We start from the raw sequence: 6764 nt of genomic DNA, 5'->3' as shown, positions 1-6764 counted from the left end.
TGGAGTGATCATAGCTGGGGAAAGGCTGTAAGTGACCGGCGTTTTTGGTACATGGTTAATACTTGAATGTTACATGTTGAAATGGTGGGTGCATAAACTCCTTGTTTTGTAGCGGGCTTCTTTCCCTTACTCCTGCCGCAACACTTGCTTCAGGCTGAGCCCTTGCAATGTTTTTTTCAGTCTGCCTTGGTAACTCAGCATTCAGTGAAAGAGAAAAACTCAGTATCTTAAACTCCCATGATTAATGAGCAACACAAAAGTTCCCTCACAGGTCTCTGCATTCACCTTCCTCCTGTAACTCTGCCACAGGTTGCCTCACCCTTGGGGAGTTTGTATCAGTTGCAGTTCTGCTTATAGAACTAATGACAAGAAAGATGCTCACTCCCTGCCAATTCCTTGCAAGCCGGTTGCATCCCCTGCTGAGAAGGACAAAGAGTGCCACAGGCATGCTGGGGTAAAAGCCTCTTAATCCATCTCATTTTCAACCCAATAAAAAAGCAGAGCAACTCCACCCAACTAACAGACACAAAAACCACCTGTCCCTTTGGAGGCAGAGCTGTCTGACTGACAAGAATTTAAAACTCTCTTCTTGACAGGATGTTTTTATAAATTTGGCACCACCATGAGGAGCAGGACTTCATCGTCTCCCAGACAGTCTTCTCTCCCTCTTGAAGGGTCAAACTTGCCCTGTCCTCTCCTCCCAGTATGGCAGGGGTTTGCTCCCTCTCTTTATCCCAGCAGACTGTAGTTGTTCCCAGTCCCTCTCATGCTTCCTGTCCACCAGTGGACTTTCTCTTGAGATGCTCACCCAATAAGTGAGGTGTCCTCTTGGCCATTCTCTTGTCAGTGCTCATGCTAACACAGTGGTACAAACATGAGCTTTACCAGATCAGAAAATGCAGGGCCCCAGATCTCTTCGTCATCTAGGAGAGCCTAGCAAGTGCAAGCTGTCTCAGTGTTTCTGCTCTTACTTGAAATTTCCTTCAGAGTGTGTCATCCACCATTCAAGAGTCTGGAGCAGCTAATAATAAAGATCTGATATCTCCCTAAACTTTCCCGTTGTTTCAAGAAAAAAAGCAACCTCACCATCTGTTCTCTCATAGCTCTGGTTCTTATCTATATATCTCCCATATCTTTTCTTGTCATAGCTTTCCACAGCCTCCCTCCATCAGCCATTCTATTCAGATATTTTATCATTTCCTTCTCCCACCCTTGCCTTCGAGCACTTCTTCCTTCCTACAGATAATGTTTGGGAAGGGATCTCAGAACACTTAATCAAGTAGGGTGTTTTCCCTATCCAACTTTAGTCTCCCAAGTCAGCCAACAGGTCTTTCCATAATGCTTCCACAGCTAATGAAGACAGAAAACTCCTCCAAAGGCTGAGGGACCATCCCTAAGCCAAACTCCTTCTCTGAAACCTTCAGAAGGGCCTGACTCTGTTCCTTGGGAACTCAGGAAGATTTGTTGTCTGGCAAACAGATGACCCTTAAAGTGGTATGGTTATATCACAAAGACATCACCTTCTGCTATTTCAGATACTGCCTAAGTGCTCATTTCTCCTATGATGTTGTAAGAAAGGTGTATAACAGTTACAGGAAGAAAAAAGAGAGTAAGTCATGAGTTCAGAGTGGGTTTTGTATTCTCTGGTCTAGCACAGCAAAAGGAAAGGGCTATCCAGGCCAAATTAGCTTAATATCATCCAACATAGAATAATTCCAGTTGTAAGTGACCTCAAGAGGTCTTCTCAAAGCAGGGTCACCCATGAGGTAAGACCAGGTTACCTGAGGTTTCATATTAGAAAAGCTCAGTGGTTTAGGTGCTTCACTTGGAGGAAGGTGAAGAAGAAGAAATCATATGCAGTTCCTACTGAAATTCCGGGCTCCTGTTTGTTGGAAATAGGGAAATGGGGTGGGATGGGGTAGTTTTCATGTAGGTGTGTGGTCCATAATAGAATCCAGGCTCCAGTAGCTGCAAACATCTGGTGGAAAAAGTCACCATTGGGGGTGTTACTTGATTGCTGTCAGAGCTGGCCTGATAATGACTGTTTGCATCTCATTCCAGGACTAGCTGCACTGAAAAGTCAGAGGTAACATCAACTAACATGAACTGAGCTTTCCTTGACATTTAAGTGCATGGAGAGTTCCCATTTTAGAGTGAACTGGTTTCTTAGCAGCCAGTTCTCCCCACCCCCAACTTTATTCCTGACTCATGTTTACCAGCTGGAGAAAACATGACAAAATAATGAAAAAAAAGAGATCTGCTTTGAGCATTAAACTTCATTGCTGAAAGACTAGAAACTACTGTTTGGCCTGCCAAGGCTTTAATTGTCAACTTATGTAAGAAAGGCTCTTACTTAGTCCCTGTTTGCATTCACCAGGGGGTTCATAAAACAATTATAAGAATCTAGTGATAATCTTCTTTCAGCCTTTATACTACAGACAGCCCAAAATATCAGTCCAGTAGATGATTGTTCATATGTGAGGTCACTGAGCCACTGACTGGCTCTCTGACTTTATTATTATTAATTGTTTTTATTAGTTACTGCTACTACAGGGCATGTGAGTCATTCACCCAGTCCATAGTCCTTAATAGCTTCATTGTATTATCCTGATCAAAGATGGCCCTTTCTGTTTCCCTTTCATGTGATCTTCAAAGTCATCTTTGGATGGACTGAAAAATAAAAATCTCAAAAGCAATTTTAGGCTGAAACAAAAATCGACAGCTCCACATTTTTGATAGTTCAAAGATTAAAATCTTATGGTGTTAGACAATCATCTTGTGAACAGCCTAAGACAGGCATGAGACAACCACAGATCCTGGCTGGAAGCAAATCAATGAACTCTCCCCACTAGACTGGGGGGCTAAAAGCTAGTGAATGACAGATTCTGGTACCTCAGATTAGTTTGAAATCATTACACATACTGGATATTAAATTATACACTTTAGTGCTAATTGGTTGCTGAAAATCCTGTCTTGTGTGCAAATGAAAAATAAGACTTTAGGACTGGTTTGTATTCTTTTTTTCAACTTTTAATACTGCTTGAATGCAAGTTGTATTTCACGCAATATCCCTATCATTTTAAAGACAAACTGTTGTAGATCAGATCTTTACAGAAACATTGGTTCAGGCCTGAATCTGAAAATTTCTAGCTCTTGCAAGAAGACAGTGTAATATTTCATCCTTTGATTTTGATTGCTATGCAGGCAGGAGAAAAAGGAACATTTTACCAATACTATAGTATTTGCTAAAGAACCGAAGCATGTGCTAAAGTCTTGTTGAAGACCAAGATGATGTAGAGATCCTGAGGTCTTAACTGAAGCGTGTGCTTAAGTATTTTATTATGTGATGGTCTGCCTGGACTTCTAAGTTGATGTTGGTATGAAATTTGTGTCACAGAGACAAAGCGGTCAGATTTAACTCCCTTCCTCACAACCTTATACACCTGACTTGTAGGCAGCATGGTATCAAAATGAGGTGAGGTTGAATTTCTACTTCACTGCTCTTTAAATCCAGTGTCATGACAAGTCGAGAACAGAGGGAATCCAATAAAAGTGTCTAAATAACAGGAGAAGTCAGATGGCATTTCTGTCTTTTCAATGAAGCTCTGGATAGAAATATAAATCGCTAGTGGGATTTGAAATTATATCATAACAAATAAAACAATCTCAATTAAAAATATTTGTCAGATTCAAATATTTCTAAAGAACAAAATCTGGAATTTACAGCTTTTTGTCTGAAGACAGAATTAGCCTGGAAAATAAAATATTATTTTCATATCAAGAAATCAGCAGAAGATTCCATCACTCATTGCTTCCAAGATCAGAGCAATTTCCTCTGCTGTGGAAGAGGAGTATAATTTATACTTACTTTGTATGTAGTGATGAGAGAATAGAGCTTAATACAGTGGTAATAAGATAAACTGCTAAAAGCTTTTACATAGGAACCAGCAACTTGGAATGGGGTTTTCACCACTGCTCCTGAAAAATGAGCCCACATTTGAGGGTTATCTTTGCTAGAGGTCTACACAGATTATAATTTGACCAGAACTAATATATCTGGCTTCTAAGCAGAACTGCTTTTTTACTCTCCAGTTAAATAGTGGCCAATTTGCAAAGTGTTCCTGCATAAAAAAAAAAAAAAAAAAAAAAAAAAAAAAAAGCATAAATGCTTTGTTATGTTTGGATATAAGGCACACTGTAGTGCAAGGAGAGAGATGGTAGAGGGATGTAGCATGACACTTTGAAGGAAAGTTGTGCAGAACTTTTACGTAAGAACACAGGACTTTGTAACTCTCTTCTACATTACAGATTTCCCCTTTAGGTGCCTAAACTCCAGCTGAGTACAGTGAGACTTTATCCATTTAAATCCCCCTGTGGATTGGACACCAAGTTATCACCTCATACCTTAGATGAATTAGATATTTCAGTGTTTCTGAGAAGGGTTCCAAATTGGCTTTTTTTTTTGCTGATCTCACCAGAGGTCCAAGAATGACTGAGCCTAGAGACAGGAGTAATTTGCAGTTGCAACTTGGAGACTGGAATTTCACATGGTTGGAACAAAGGCACTGTACAGCATCATCTTTTGGTTATGATTTGGCAGATTTAAGGACTGTGGGAAGAGGTGTTCTCAATAACAGTGAGCAGAACTGCTAACATAGCCTTTAAACATTGCAGCTCAAAGATCAATTTGGCTTTGGCCTTTGCCAAAGCTACTTCTTAACAACTGACTTGAAAACTGCAAGGATGAACTGTCTTTTTTCCTCCCTGTGGGGCAACCACATTTGACATTGCGGTTCCTAAATGACCGGCAAATAATTTCATATGCTGGAAATGAAGAAAAGGGAAAGGAAGGAAAAAAAATAAAAGATGCAATCTTTTCTTTTCCTCCCCCCAAGTTAATGAATTTTTTATAAATGTGTAAGCATGTCACTATTCCAAGCCACATCAAATCACTCCTAAAATCTGTATTTTAAAAACAGGAATGTGTATAATATGAATGGCTTAAGGAATAAAATGCAAAAAGATGTTGATGATGCTGGATTACCAGCCAGCTGGAGAATTAAAAAAGAGAGGGAGAGAGAGTGATGAAGAGAACAAAAAAGCCCGTGTTTCACCAGCCAAGTCAACAACCGTGTTTTTTCAATCGCCCCTCATTATGGAAAAGTGTACTCAGGTTGTCCTGGAATCTGAGTTCACTGTTTTTAAGGAGTCACATCAGGAAAAAAAAGCATGATGCAGTGCAGAGCGTATGACAGGGAACATCTGGACACCAAACTACTGGAGCTGCCATGTTTTGCAGAGGGATGGATCTGAGGATGAAATGGAATGAACTGTAACAAATACGGGATTTTGCTGGCAGCTTTAATTTATTTAAATGCATCCCTGGCTTTTGAGTTATTTCTTTGTTTTGGATAATATTTAAACATGTCAAAAATCCTCTCTCCTTCCTGCCCTTCATTACACATGACAGGGAGTGGATTGCTCTGGCCATCTGTAGAGTAGGAATGAACAGAGCTACATCTGGCTGGGCTGGGGATCACATGAGCACTCACAGCAAGCTCCAGGCAGTTAACTTGAAACCTGCCTTTCCCTGGATGAGCTGAGGCAGTATCACATTTTTTGCCAGGATTGTGTGAAGTGCTGTTGGAGCCTTGTAGCTAAACAGGTCTAGAGCGTGTCTGGGAGCCCTCCCTAAAGTTAGGCACCTCTGTCAATCCTGCAAGTGTCTATGCGTTGTGTTTGATAATAACGTTTGGCATTTATTGTGTGACATCTTGAGCTTATGAAGCCGTTCTTGAGGCTTCACTGTAGCCCAACTGTGATTATAAAAGCTTCAAGGGAGAATACAAAAAACACATGTGACAGCGTTTAGAAGTGGGAAGAGTTAATAACAGGGTGGACAACCTGCAGGTCCAGAGGCACACATGGCTTGTTCCAAAGCTGTACCATGCTGGTGTAGGGTGCTGGCAAGCATCAAAACTCCACCTGGGACAAAGCAAGGCAAAGGGTGGGCTGCTGAAGCTGCTGCTGCTGACTCCACTGAGGACCGGGTCGAGCCCTGTCCTCAGGGGTGGTGAGATGATGGCTGGGAAGCCACCACCATCTCCTGCCTGTGAACTGCTGCCAGAGGTCTCTCCCCCTCGGCTCTCTGATATGTGGGTATATGTCAAGTGGCTGTCAGCCATATGTTTCTCACGGGGATCAAGAAAGATGGTAGGTGGACGTTTGTGGGGGAGAAGTGGCGGCAATATTTTTTCCCTTTGAAGCTGTTTCCATCTCAGGAGGTATGCTTGGTTCCTCCTTTTACATCTAATATATTAGGGAAAAGGATAGCACCACGCAACTGCGAGAGGAAATCTCTGGGTTTGGCCTGAACTGCTACACACAGTGAAGCCTTTCTTCTCCAACATGTCAATGTCCTTCCCTGAATTTAATGGTGTACGGAAGTACTTTTTGTAATCTTTTCTAGAGAGAAAATCTTGACTACAACTACAAAATGGAAAGACACCTCTTTTGTGGTGGGAATCTGGAAAGAAAAGGTTGGGGAATGTTTTCAGATCTGCCCATCAAGGCAATCTGCTCCATGTTTTTATTTTATTTTATTTTATTTTATTTTATTTTATTTTATTTTATTTTATTTTATTTTATTTTATTTTATTTTATTTTATTTTATTTTATTTTATTTTATTTTATTTTATTTTATTCTATTTTATTCTATTTTATTGAACTTAATGGTCCTTAAGCTGTAGGATTTATGGCATGTG

Source organism: Strix uralensis, chromosome 3 (genome assembly GCF_047716275.1).
Source record: "Strix uralensis isolate ZFMK-TIS-50842 chromosome 3, bStrUra1, whole genome shotgun sequence".
NCBI classification, from domain to species: Eukaryota; Metazoa; Chordata; class Aves; order Strigiformes; family Strigidae; genus Strix; species Strix uralensis.
The sequence above is the reverse complement of the archived record's forward strand: the minus strand, read 5'-3'. Positions refer to the sequence as shown.